The 15,575-nt window shown below is 34.9% G+C and overlaps 1 protein-coding gene across 1 annotated transcript in view; it reads left to right on the plus strand.

The window, feature by feature from the left end:
• Positions 1–4,760: 4,760 nt before the first annotated feature.
• Positions 4,761–15,575, plus strand: part of LOC118196922 (neurexin 1-like) — an 894,564-nt gene continuing 883,749 nt past the window's right edge. Inside the window, exon 1 of the mRNA XM_085827476.1 lies at positions 4,761–5,119. The gene's annotated coding sequence lies outside the window, so the exon portion shown is untranslated. The remainder of the gene's footprint in view (positions 5,120–15,575) is intronic.

A 15,575-nucleotide genomic window follows, 5' to 3' on the forward strand; every position in this document is an offset into this window, starting at 1 on the left:
ATTTAATTATAAATGCACATATGGGAAAACTGTTAAATTTAGAACCTGTTAGGAATGCTAACAACATATTTGCATTACGTAAGTTGTATGATGATATCGAAATACAGATAAGAAGTTTAAAATCACTTAATGTAACTTCTGGCACATATGGCACGTTATTGACACCAGTTTTATTAAAATTAATTCCGAATGAACTGAATCTTGATTTCCAAAGAAAAAGGAAATCGAAAGATAATTTTGATGTAAACGAATTATTAGAGTTCTTGAAAACGGAAATTGAGTGCCGCGAATCCATGCTACAAATTCAAGATAAAATAAACAACCATAATTCGAGCCACTTTCCTAAAGAAAAAAGAATAAATAAAATTTCTATTCCAACGGCTGCTGTGTTAAAGGTTTCAATTAACAGCTGCATATTTTGCGAGGATTCAGAAAAAGAAAAACATACTTCCGAAGCTTGCCCGAAGTCTGTAACAGACAGAAAGGCGTCACTTCGGAAACTCGGAATGTGTTATTTATGCCTTAAAAGGGGTAACCATTTGGCAAAAAATTGCTTTTCGAAGATAAAGTGTGATTCATGTGGGTGGAAACACAACAGTTTAATCTGTGACAGAAATAGTTTAGATGAGAAAAAATCAAATAAGAAGGATCTCAATTTGACGAACAAATCATGTTTAGAGAAAGTTTTATTACAAACTTTAGTTGTAAGAGTGCGTGGCAATGGTCCAGAAAAATACTGCCGCTGTTTAATTGATTCTGGGAGTCAACGAAGCTATGTATCTAAATTCTTAGCTAATGTTATGCAGTACGAATGTATTAACGAAAGCAGTGTGATTCATAGTCTGTTCGGAGGAACTGAAGTGGTTGAAACTCATAAACAGTTCGTTGTACGTTTAAGTAGCATCAAAAACGATTATCAGTGTAACTTCAAAGCTTTTGATCAAGCGAATATTTGTTCTGATATTCCACAATTGAACATCAAGCCTTATTTAAATGAGTTAAAAACCCATAACATATTTTTGAATGATGTTGAAGGTAGGCATAAAAAATTGTTGTTCGAGCATTCTCCTTCTGAAATTCATATCCTCATAGGCGCAGACATAGCGGGAAAATTGCTTACAGGGAAAATAAAGAAGTTAGAATGTGGATTAGTTTGCATTGAAACTTATTTAGGCTGGAGTATCATGGGGAAAATTCCCGTAGAAATGGAAAATAAATATGATTGTTCTTATGCATTTTCTATGTTAGTATCAGATAGTAAAATTTCTGATTTATGGAAACTTGATACTCTTGGGATATTAGACCCTTCAGAAAGTCAAACTAAAAGGGAATTAGAAAAACAAACAATGACACATTTTCTTTCCAATGTGAAAAGAGATGAAGAAGGAAGGTTTCAAGTTTGTTTACCTTGGATTGAAAATCGTTCCCTACTTCCAAACTATCGAGAAATAGCAGAAAAGAGATTAAAGAGTACAGTGAAGAATTTAAGGGATGGGGGATTTTTAGAAGATTACAACGCAATTTTTAAATCTTGGGAAGATGATAAAATAATAGAGATTGTTCCTGAGGAAGAAGTTAATAACCCCTCTCATTATTTACCCCATCGTGCTGTTATTCGAATGAATTCCACCACGACAAAAATAAGACCGGTTTTCGATGGATCCGTAAGAACTAAAGGATCACCCTCCGTAAATGACTGTTTGGAAAAGGGTCCAAATTTGATTGATACTGTTCCAGCTATAATAAATAGATTTCGACTGGGAAAAATTGGCGTTAGCGCTGATATTAAGAAGGCTTTTCTGCAGATAGCACTTAATCCTAAAGACAGAGATTATTTAAGATTTTTATGGTGGGAACAGGGAAATTCTGAGCGTTTGAAAATATACAGGCATAGAAGAGTGGTCTTTGGAATAACCAGCAGTCCATTTCTCTTAAATGCAACACTAACGAAATTAATGAATGAAGTACCAGAAAATTATCGTGCGAGTGCTAATAAATTAGTAGAATCCTGGTACGTTGATAATTTAGTTACAAGTGTGAATGATGAATCAGAGTTAAAGAAGTTAAAAAATGATGCCACTGAAATTTTGGCAAGTGCTAAATTTGAATTACAAGAGTGGGCATATAACTATCCTCGAAATAAAACGGATGCATTTGTTGTTGAACCCATTTTAGAACAGTCGAAGCTTGATAAATTAAATGAGAATGAGTTTTTCGATGATCCTTGTGAAGCTAAAACGGTCAACATTTTGGGACTTCTTTGGAATTTGCATGATGACACATTAAGTTGTGATATTAAGGGATTAAATGAATCAAAAAACAAACCTGTTACTAAAAGAACAATTTTGTCTGAAATTCATAAAATTTATGACCCTATTGGATTCACCTGCCCTATAATTTTAATTCCTAAAATTCTGTTACAAAACTGCTGGGAATTAAAAGTAACTTGGGATGAAGCTCTTCCTGAAGAAATTCAAAGGAAATACATGAAATGGAAAAATGATGCAAATCGTTTAACGGAAATAAAAATTCCTCGACAGATGATGCTTAATATTGATTCTGAATTGAAATTATCCTTTCATATATTTTGTGATGCATCCCGAATGGCATATGCAACCTACGTTTATTTAAGAAATGAAAATGAAAATAAAGTTTCGTGTCATTTAGTTCAAGCACGATCTAGAGTTGCTCCTCTAAAACCCACATCAATTTGTAGACTAGAATTATTAGCTTGTGTTGTTGGTGCAAGATTAATGAAATCTATAAAACAAGATTTGAAGGAAGAAAATATACCTACGTTTTATTGGACAGATTCAAGGAACACATTGTACTGGATTAAGAATGAAGAAAATTGGGGTGTATTTGTTATGAATAGAGTGAAAGAAATACGAGCTCTTACTAATCCTGATGCATGGAATTATGTTCCTGGCAACTTGAATCCGGCGGATATTCCGTCAAGAGGATGTTCTGTTGAAACTATTAAAGCCAAAAGATGGCATGAAGGTCCAGCATGGTTGAAGTTGAATCCAGACTGTTGGCCTACTTGTGATATTTCTCCTGACAAAGATATGATTGATCGAGAAAGAAGAAAAACAGTTGTATCCTCGTTAACAAATGTAGATGAAGAATTTTCGCATTTCTCACGAATTTCTTCTTTTGAGAAAATAATTAGAGTTACAGCTTGGATAAAAAGGTATATTGATAACTGCAGAGATAAAAACAGAACAACGTCAAAGAACTTAGAAATCGAAGAATTGAATGCAGCTGAAGTTCTTGTTTGGAAAATTGTGCAAAGGGTCTCCTTTAAAACAGAAAAGGATAAACGCTTACGAAATTTAAAACCATTTGTTGATTCATCTGGTCTTTTAAGAGTAAAGTCAAGAATATTAATGAGACAAGACTTCGAAAATTTTAGAACACCTGTAATCCTACCTTCTGAACATCCAGTTGTCTCTAAACTGATTATGGAAAAACATGAACAACAAATGCATTGCGGAACTCAGACTTTAATGGCAATGCTACGAGAAAATTTCTGGATTTTGAAAAGTCGTAAAACTATTCGTAAAGTGTTGAAAAACTGCACTAAATGTAGAAGATTTGATTCGAGACCCTCCACGGTACAATCCGTACCTTTGCCAAAGGACCGTATTAAAGATTCTTCTATTTTTGAAGTGACAGGTATCGACTTAGCTGGCCCTTTGTTTTTAAAAAAGGGATCGAAAACGTGGATCGTTTTATTTACATGTGCTGTATACAGGGCAATTCATCTTGAACTTTTAACATCTTTGTCAACAGATAACTTTTTATTGGCTTTCCGACGTTTTATAGCACGCAGAGGAAGACCTGAAATTGTCTACACTGATAACGGTAGTAATTTTATTGGTACAAATTCGCTCTTAAAAATGATTGACTGGGATAAACTTATTAAAAATCATGTTGTCAACCGCATTAAGTGGAAATTTATCCCACCAGCTTCTCCCTGGTGGGGTGGATTTTGGGAAAGAATGATTGGCCTGATGAAAAACATTCTCAGAAAAGTTTTAGGTAATGCCTCACTGAAATATGAAGAACTCTATACGATCCTCTGTGATTGCGAAAATATCTTAAATTGCAGACCATTAACTTATATTTCCGAGGACTTGGAACTGGAACCCTTGACACCTGCAATGTTTTTTCGTGATCTAAAAGAAAGTGGCGTTCCAGATCTAGATATTATTGATGCCAAATACTTACAAAAAAGGTATGCATATCAGATGAAGGTTAGAGAAGATCTAAGAAAACGGTTCAGAACTGAATACTTAGGACAACTGAAAAACCATATTTTAAAAACAGAGAAATATGTTAAACTATCGGTTGGAGACATTGTGTTAATAGAAACACCTGAGAAAAGAATTAAGTGGCCTCTAGGAAAAATTATAACACTCATCCCAGGAAATGATGGTGTAGTTCGTTTAGTAAAATTACGCACCAAAAGTGGCGAAATCCTTCGACCCATACAACGAATTTATCCATTGGAAGTCCATTTACAAACGGATAATATAGGAGACTGTTTGAGAAAGAAGCATTCTGATCAAAAAATGTGTGATAAGCCTACAATTTCTATTGGATCTACAGAGTTTCGTGCCACTGACAAAGATCAGTCAGATGAACTCAATCAGAATCCCCTCAAAACAACCAGATGTGGACGAGTGATTCGAACTCCTGAACGATTAAACCTCATGAACTTTCAACCAGACTGTGGCTGAGTTTCAACTTGGTGAAACTCATCGGGGGGAGTGTGTCGCGAACGACGCACGCTCCGCTTTTGGGGAACGGGTTGAGCCTCCAGACCGACGAGAATTGAAAAAGAAAGTTTGTTTTTTGAGAACTGGCAACGATAAGTGTATGCTTTTAGAACAGTGACGCAGTAGACTAATGACGCTGTTAGATATGTAGAACAATGATGCTAAGTAGTTAGAAGTGATTTTCGATAGTGTAATGATTTAGATATTTTTCCCCTTTTATGTAAAATGTCAAATAAAGTGATTCATACAAAACAGTGCCAATTTTAGATGAGTATGAAACCAAATCGGAGTCTACAAAAGCGGCGGACCAGAATCGAAGAACGCGGATCATAAAGGTAAGCAACCTTTCTTCATTTGCTTATCTAGAATTTTGAATGATCTGTTTTTTACTGAATTGAAACGATAGTAATCGCGAAATTTTTCAGGCCTCATATTTCAACGAAAATATCCATTTTGACCGCTATCGAATGCAATTTAACGATGTTTATGTACGACATCTGCACGTAAGAGCAGAATAAAGGACACTCCTCCCCCAAAAAAAAGTTATAACGGATTTAAAATGAATTCTGAAGATTATTTTTCGTGGCGCCTGTACGTATCTCGCATAACTCAGAAATGAGTAGCCTCAGAACGTTGAAATTTTTTGTATGTAGAACTGCTATAACATGTAGATGTGCACCTCGTACTTTGATTGCAATCGGCCTCACCAAAAGTATATAAGTATATGTATATATATCCACTCTGTTACTGGGCTCAGTGACCTCAGTTTCTTTATTCTTATATGTTTGTAAATAGTGCATTTATTGCTTTAAAAAGGATCGAATTATGTTGTTCTTATCTTTCGGTTAAGGTTTTTAATGCCTTTAGTAACTCTCCAAGCAAAATTTGTACAATTATCAACAATTTAAAAGCTGTTTAAGTACAGTTAAGCCTAATTTCTAAATAACATGGCTGACATATTTGTTTACATTTGAAACAGCAGAATAGTAGATTTGTTGCCAGTCTAGCGAAACTAAGTTTTGCAACAACAAAGTAATGTTTTCTTTTATTATTGCGATTAAAATCATGCTTAATCTATTCTGGAAATTTTTCGACGAAATAAGTGTTTAAAATTTACTTCGTAATTTTTAATATAGATATTGAGATTTTATGTATTTTTGCCTTGTCGAGAAGTGAGATCTGAATTAATTGAATGAGAAATAATGAATTGTCTGCAAAAAACTTTTTTTTTATTTTTTGTTTAATTTCTTTTATATATCGTTTTGGATTTATTATAATATTTGAATGGAACATGTGGCAACGATTAGATAATTTTTAAGATAATATAAATTTTATAATTCAGAGTGTCGCTATGGTAAACGATTTTATGAAGGGCATGCTGGTCCATACGGCTAATCTCCGCTGACACACACCTGGATGCGTCCACAGTGCATTGGCTGTTGTGACTATGGTTGGAACAAGGAAGTTCTCGCAAGTTCGAAGGGTGACGGTGAAGCCCGAGTGACGTCACACGCGTGGATCGAAGCATCCGCAAGCCACTTCTTCCTCCATTCTGCAGCATCTTCAAGACACCCAGGATGTTACCATATCGCCCAGAGCCATTTGCCGCCGATTGATGGCTAGGGGCCTACACTCGTGGCGTCCGTTAAGAAGACTGCTATTGACCCCACATCATAGACGCCGACGTCTGCAACGATGCCGAGCTCTAGCGATGTGAACAATGGAGTTCGCATTCAGGATATGACGGTCCAACAATACGTGGATGATGTGCTGCGGGCAGAGACGCTCCCGTATCTTCAGGGAGTGCCCAGTGCTCTTTATCAGCAAGATAACGCCCAACCACACACTACTCCCACCAGCCATCGTACTCTGCAAGTTGTACCAGATGTTTCCTTGGCAGTCGTTCTCTCTTTATCTTCCGCCAATCGAACACATTTGGAATGCGATTGGATGCCATTTGCAGACCCTGCCATTGCTGTGTTCAGAAGAGTAATTGTTGCAAATGGTTGACAGGGAATGGAAAACCATTCCACAGAACACCATCCGTCATTTCATTGACTCTGTACCTAGACGTGTTACTTCGTGTATCGCCCTTCAAGCTGGTCCTACATCCTACTGACCCTGCCATCTTGGGGTTCTCTAAAGAAAGGGGACGCGATGCTATACCAATTAATCGCTATGGTAGAGAGGTGGTGCTCGTGTCCTTCGTCACTTGTCCACTTATCCTACTGACCCGACGCTGTTCTTTGCATTATTCATATCATTTCGAAACAAAGATCACTTTTTGTTCGTTGCTCTGTTTGCAGAGTTTCATCACTTTCTGGCAACCTCTTGTGTTGCCTTTTCAATGTCGGGTAGTGTAATTTGCAAGGTATAAAAATTTAAGCCGACTTCCTTCTTGCGTTCTTTGTTCTAATTCAGAACGATTATTCGTGCGTTTCTCATTAAACGTGCTTCAACGAACATGGAATTGAAAAAAATCTAGTGGGTTTCGTTACCGGGAAAAACTTTCAGCACCGTACGAAATCCGTTTCTCATATATCTACGCACAAAAACTATTTAATTTCGATAATAGAGTTGAATGTGTTTTATCCCAGTGTTATTTCATTGTTCACAAATTCAGTTATTGCCTACGTTTCGCTTTCAGTCACTTTCAGTCATTATTGAATTTGGCAGTATAAAAAATTTATCGTCTATAGCTAACATTTTCGGCATTAAGAAGCATAAATTGATCAGTTATGACACACGCCACAATTAATTGTGGTTCTAATAATAGTGAAAAAAAGTTTTGGAAAATTGTATAATATGAATTCCCAAAACATTAAATGCAATCTAGATAAAACATTTCAGTAGCTTTCGCTAAAGTGTTATCGATTTTTATTTGTGGTTTGTTCGGATTAAATGAAACTAGAAATTTTTGTTTCTGCCTCGATTACATGTCTTTATTCTTCTTCGTTACGTTCTATGAAAAGGAAAACAAAGAGAACTCTTTTGTTCAGAATAAAGTTTAAGGAATTATTTTTAAATGGCAGAAAAATTACAAAAATTTTATAAGAGCACAAGATGGGATCTATTCGTGCTTTATTAAAAGTAATTCTTTTTAATAGTTTATGCTCTGTAGGTCATTTGCTCACTAATTTTACTGTGTAAATAGGATTGAAGCTATGCAAATATGTTTTGAAAATATAGAGAAGTCAAAGATTAAATTCATCAATTCTAATGAGAATGCACTAGTTAAGTAAAGCACTACGATTTTACATAATTTCTGAGTAAGCTATTGGTATGAATTTAAATAATTCTTGAATTCCAAATTAAGATTTAACTTGAAGTTAATGTAGATAATTTACTAAGAGAATTATATTTTGGTAGCGTAGTTTACGTGAGATGAGATCAATTGGGATCACGTGATATAAAAGGCGGATCAGGATGTTGTAACATGAAAGCATAGTAAATTCTTAATGTAATTTTACAAATTTATTCCTTTTATTTATTGTGTTTTTACAAAATTTTAAACGATGTTAAAATGTTTATGCCTTCAAAATAAAAATTTCATAGAACTACCATTAGTTAACATTTTTTATGTGCATACTGTGTACTGTCGCCAGTAAAGTCTCGTCAATTGGCGAGACTTGCGCCGGCGAAACAGAAAAGTACCTTATTCGCATGTACTGGATATCACTGCAAGTACGTACCTGTAAAAATTGTATGTAAATGTGTCCCTAGGTAAGGAAGCACCTGGGCACAGATTTGAAAGTAACTATTGAACAAAAACTGCGGAAAAAACATTATTTATGGAAAAGAGAAATTATTATATTACAATGGCCCATATATATATATATATATGTCATAATAAAAACACAAGGAAAAGACGGAACACTGTAGATGCGTGCTTAGACCCATATTGAAGAAGAATTTTGATTGCGTAGTATTTAAAGAACTTGGCAGTCGAGGCAGTTTTAATTCCATTTTTATTTCCAATTGATATTTGTGGCCACAATCACTTGGCACTCTAGTCGTGCCTTTCCACAGAAGATTTACATTTTTGATATTGTTGGGATAGAAAGCAAGCCAGCGAAATCACATCTTAGCACAGTAGAGAGCAAATGCTGAAGTGCGTAGTTATGCAAGATGGGGGCACGCGAGGAGAAAAGTTTTGGTTTACAAGAACAGTTTCAGTTCCCAATGATTACGTCATCAGAGCTGCGCCGATCATAGAGTGATCTAGAAATGACGCAATGCAAAGACGTTATTACGATTTTAGAATAGAGAGGAAGAATTAATGTTTTATAGTTTAATCTATAATTTTGATTCATATATTTTTATCTTACATATATATATATATATACATACATATGATGTACCAGTTTTTGTCCGGAATAAATAGAATGCTGAAGAATCATAAATGTAGTCGTAGCTTAAATAATCAGACGATAAGTTTAAAAAACATGATCCATTATTTATTATTCAGGAGAAAATAGCAGTTACAAAAATCAGATATCCGGAGTAAATAAAAGAATTACTAATAACTTTTTGTATGGAGTTTACTGCATCGTGACATTTAAGAAAAAGCCCCGATATTCCTTTTGCGAGTCTTTTTATAGCCTCTGGAAAGACGGAGCTTCCATGAAATAACGTCAGCCTCGTCAACCAATCCAGTTCACTTGAAAAATTTCCAGAACATTCTAAAACTGTACGTGTAGAAAAGGCGGGAAAAACAACTTGACTACGGGGCTGTGGATTTAATTCCACGTACTTTCAAATAAGAGAACGTCGCCATTAAAAAATGAAAAGAACATACAGTTAGAAATTTAATTGTATTCTTGACTATGGAATTTTATTATTACAAATATATATATATATACTAGCGTGCAGGTCCACCAGGTGCGCGGGCTACAGTCAGAGTAAAATTTATAAGCTCTATATACACATGAAAAGAAAATATTCAAATTTCAGCTCATTCTCTCAAAGCAACAACCAATTCATAAATAGGAGTAATTTTTTTGTTGCCAAAGCCAGGAAAACAAAAACTTTTGACACTTCAGGTTAATATGTATACCTATAACGGCGTGATTTAAATTTAATCTAATATAACAACTTTTTCTCAATATCAATAAAAGAATTAACGTGGAAATAACATATCGTGCCAGTTACTGTAACGTGAAACAAAAAAGTTGCCAACAGTAGCTATTTAAAATGCCGAGATTAATGAAACATTTTCGACACACAGTAACCCCACACGCAATCGCGCGCCTTCTTCAACGTCAGAATATGACTTTGTATTCCAGTAATATAGTTAATGTTTGGCAGTGCTATTTTTATTTCGTACCTTGCAAAACTTACAAATATTTTATTAAAAAATTCCACGATTTGAAAGCGAGAAGTGGCAACACTTAACGAAATGAAGCAGATTTTTATTTCCAGCGCGCGAGACTGCTGCCATTCGGAAAAATGAGGGCACAAAAAACGAGCGTTTTCAGAGTTTTTAATTAATATCTCGGTTTATTAAGATGAAACTGCTTCCCACGAATTTTTGGAATCCAGTAGTACCTCTCTCGATAATCAACTACCGGCCGTTTCTGAGGAGATAATGCCATAAACAAACGAACAGGCAGACGACCACAGATTTCAATAGCGTACATATATATACACAAGATTAGCCTAATATAAAAAAAGTAAATGCCCAAAATTGACAACTTCCCTCACTCAATCTCTAGAGAATGTCAGGATACTTTCATAAATCTTCGATAATACCGAATGTAAATTAAATCAGATTTATGCTTAGAGACATCTTGGTTGAGATCTTGGCTGCAAATCCTAGTTTTTCTCTTCCCGAGAAAGACGAATAAATGATTATTCTAATAATCCATTCATTAGAGAACTGATCAACGTTATTGGGTTATTGATAACATTTCATTTAGAAGCCTCAGGATGTTATGATTCTAGATAAATGTGTTGCTGTAATTTATGGTTGGTAAGTCACGACGTTATGATTAAATTAATGTATAACGCTTTGATTCAGTTCAGACGCATAGCAAAAGTGATAGAAATTAATAAATCATGCTATATCTTCATTTGCATACATCCTAAAAATATAATAAATCACATAGTACAGTAGTATCTCGTTCATATGAACTAACAAGGACAAAGAAATTTCTAATAACACAATTTTTTTTTGGGGGGGGGGTAACATACATTAGACATTTTTCTATAAAATAGAAATGGCTCATTTTTGCATTTTTTTTGGATAATTACTGTATTCCTGAATATATTTAGAATAAAATGAGCATTCAAATTTCCATTTTAAACTTACATAAACAGAATAAAATTTAATATGCATTTTGAATTTCAAAATAAAATATTACATTTCTTTCTGCAGGACTCAAATAAGCTTCACCTAGCACCTTTTTTGCATCTCGGATGGTAAAAAAATTGACATTCTTAACACAAAAAAAAAAAAAAAAAAAAAAAAAAAAAATTATTTTATATTTAATAACTGATTAAACCGGCCAACCGTGACTGCCGTGCGGAAGAGTCCGGGTTCGAATCCCGGAGAATGCGTGGATGTTTGTAAATGTATAGTGTCCGAACGGCATGGGGGCACTAATTATATGGCGAGACGAAAGTCCTCTCGAGAGGCTAGCGGTAGGGGAAGATGGGGCAGGTGACAGGTGGCGGAGGACGGGGACGCCTGATGTTTAACAGAGAGGGGGCAGGTGACAGGTGACGGAGGACGGGGACGCCTGGCGTATAACATAGGTAAACAGGCATATGTCCCACGTCCTCCACTATCTCGATGAAGCAACTCACTGGAGCCCCGTGAGGCTGCACCGGGAGTTTACATGGCCATACAGGTGCTAGATGTCCGGTAGTTTTTACACAGGACGTTGTTAATAACACAAAGTAACTTAAAAAAGAATATAAAGGATAGCATTAAAATACTAAAACACTCATATAAGCTGAAACACATAGATATACAAAATTAAACGTAAAAGCATAAAAACACGCTCGTAATTACGTTGACTACTCGGGTGCTGTCCGGACCCTGCAACTATCTGTAGCTGAAACTTTAAATAGACATAAATATAGTAGTTTACAAATAGACCTGATCGTGTAATCGCACAATGCGTCAATGTACATAATGCAACACACTAAGATACTGTAAACTCAAAGATAGACACAATACACCAATACACATAATTGTGACACACTAATACGCTATACACCAGTATTCTATACACTAATATACTATACACCAGTATACTATACAATAATTCACTAATATACTATACACTAAAAGATAGACACAATACACCGGTGCGCACAAATGCGACACACTAGTATACATTGACACTAATACATAAGTACCATGTACACAAAAATACACATAGGTAAGATAATACAATTATTCTATTACACTACTGTAACATACACGTGGATACAATACACTGAGATAGGTAGAAACTTACGCTAAGTTACAATATATAAAAAAGTTAAGTATTGATACACATAGATACTGCGTAAATTCTATATATTTTAAAATACACTTTTGTGTAAATATTAATAATACACAGTACTACTACAGGTGTTACTCTGTATGTTCTTAGATCTTGAAACATGACAACATGATGCTAGAATATATTTATAGACACAATAAACCAATGACACGATGCGTCAATATACATAAATGTTTCACACTAATATACTATACAGTAAAAGATAGATACAATACACCAATGCGCATAGATGCGACACACTAATATACTATACACGTATATACTAAACACTAATACACGATACACTAAAATATAGGCACAATACACCAATGCACATTAATGCGACACACTAATATACTTTACACTGATATACATTGACACTGATACGTAAGTACCATGTACACAAAAATACACGTGAATTAGATTATACAACTATTCAATTATACTATTGTAACATACACGTGGATACAATACACTGATAATACGTGAATACAGTACACGTAAATAAGATTAAACAATTATACTATACTACTGTTACATACACGTGAATGCAATACACTGAAATATGCAGGCATATACGCATATGAGAACACTAAATACTACGTGGATTCGACATATTATGAAGTGCACATTAATGTGAATATTTAATACATGCCTACTACAGGGGCTGAGCCTCTTAAAAACTTGACAACATGATAATAGAAATTTACACTTTGGCTGGTAGATGTACATAAGAAACAGGCGGACATAAACTGTAAGAGAATTCTAGACTGCATTATACACTTGTCTATGCATTATTCTCTTGGTGCGTGTACGATGGGTACAGTGCATGCTGAGGTACGTTGTTAATGCGTCTGTGGCACGCTGAGCATATATGCTAGCGAGGTACTCACTTTGCCACGTATGTTACAGAAACTGGCATGTGCGGCACCTATGGCAGAGAGGGGGCAGGAAAACCTCGAGACACTTCTTTTCGGGGTACTCTCCATGAGAATTGGGGGCGGAGCTGAGCTAAATCGCACTGTCACCTGAATGGCGCTCAAGGCTGCTGACAAGGGCAGGCATAAACAAGGCCCTGTTCATGTTAATAGGGACAAAGCAATTTCTAAAAACATGAATTTCTGTTTTGGATAACATACGGTCAGGATTAGTTCACAAAATATAAAAATCTCATTTCTACAAGAATTAGACCAAAGGCCATTAGCCCAGAAGGGCTATTAACTCCGTTTTGGTATTTTTCGCCGAAAACTTAAAAAGTCTGAATCCCTTTTCAAATTTTTGCCAACCAATATTATTATCCTATCCTATATTCAAAGAAATTAAATAATGAAGAATCTGCATGAATGAATCCATCGGATTTTGAATAACATACATCTAAACCCGAATACGGGTATTTGGAAGGCCAAATTTGGAATTTTTTAATTATCTTTTCATATTTTGTAAAGCATTTATGCGCTTTTGATTAAGAAACACAATGATTTCAAAGTGAGCAATGGCAACACTGAAAAAAAAATTATCTCCAGCGCGCGAGACTTGTATCTGCAATTCTAAAGATAGGCTCATTTTAAAATTATTTTGCGATATTGCTGTTGAATTGAATTTTGTGATTTAAGTACGAAGAACATGATATTTAATAAACAAAGTAACACGCAAAACGTTAAAAATTAAAATTTCCGTTAAAATTTAATTTTAACGGAAATTTAATTAATTTAATTTTAAATTAATTAATTTATTAAATTTAATTAATTTAAAATTAATTTCTAATTTCCGTTAAATAAAATAAAATTTCCGTTAAAAATTTTATATTACGGCCAAAAGGCCGTAATATAAAATCAGGAAGCTTTCAAATATTTTTGTGCGATTTGTTTTCATTTATTTATTTCACGGTAATTATCTTATTCTTGAATATATTTAGAAAAAAAAATAACATTCAAATTTCTATTTAAATTTTTTAAGGAATTAAGTAATGTTCAAGTATTGTGCATTTCTTTCTGCAGGATTTAAAAAAGCTTCATCTAGAATCTTTTTATTTTGTATCACGGAACAGTACGCGGAGTTGTAGTTTATTGTTCGGTGAAAGTAGTAGTAGTAGTAGGTTGTCTTCCGTATTGGTAATTTGAGTTCAGAGATTAGCTGGACAGCGATTGACCGAGTCTGAAGTCGATGTACTTGTATACCATGAAGCTAGCTGTTTTTACCGTAACACCCTGACAGCAGTGCTGCTGACTGTTTCAGCATGTTTATCATTGTTTTTCGACGGCTGTAAACATGTCTTTGGAACTGTCTTGTGTAATACTGACGAATAAATTGGGATTTGATTCTTCATCAGTTACTCCAAATCCACGAACCCGCAAGAACACAACCATATTCTAGTTCTTGAAAAAAGATTGATTTACCATTACAAATTTTGTAAAATTAAATATAAGGTAAAATTTTGTAAAAATTTCGACTAATCTTTGGAATATGGTAACAGGTAGTTTGGCGATATTTTGGTAAGGCGATAAAGGTTACTAGATAGGACTTTAGCGATAATCTGAGAAGCACACAGTTCAATGGTGTATTTTATTATGGCAAAGCACATTAGAGATATCTGCCTAAGGGGAGGGATGCCTTCGTGGAGGACTTTCTAAGGGAAACTGGCTCGTATACACGTTACACATGGGGGAAAACACCCATGCAGCCAGCCCATTCGCGGGATTCGAACCTCGGACCGAACTACCAGTGTTCAGCGACTTTAGCGCTCGGCCGCTGGTGGGCCCGCACACAGTTCGAATCACAGATTATTTTGTCTGAGAGAAATGAGAGATCATGAGACACGTCATGTGACATTTTCCGGAAAATTCAGATCGTGATTTTAGCTAATAAGCACTTATAAACGATTTCGCTGCTAAAGTGAAGAATCGCCCACTTATTTGTTTGGCGCTTTTTACAAGAGTAAGAAGAATTGGATTTTTGTCAATTTTTGACTTTTCAAGTGAAAATAGGTCGATGTGTACATAGATAAGTCAAGAGTGTGCGCAATGTCATTTTTATGCATTTCTGGGATATGTTTTTAAGTGAAAATAGGTCGAAGTGTACATGGATACAACGTACGTGCAATTCTTAAAAAACGCGCGAAGAAGTGGTCGATTCTGCACTTTCTCCCAATTTCGCACCTAATCTTCGTCATGATTAAGCACTTTTGTTCCATAAAAGTTCTAGTATAAGCGAAATTCGGCTAGCAGTTTGTTGGAAGTTAAAAAAAAAAACATGCATTTACTTTGTGAAAATAAAATGGCGTCCAAAAAAAAAAAAAAAA

The sequence above is a fragment of the Stegodyphus dumicola genome, chromosome 12 (genome assembly GCF_044657685.1).
Source record: "Stegodyphus dumicola isolate Sdum_Otavi_A_Nest chromosome 12, ASM4465768v1".
Taxonomy (NCBI): Eukaryota; Metazoa; Arthropoda; class Arachnida; order Araneae; family Eresidae; genus Stegodyphus; species Stegodyphus dumicola.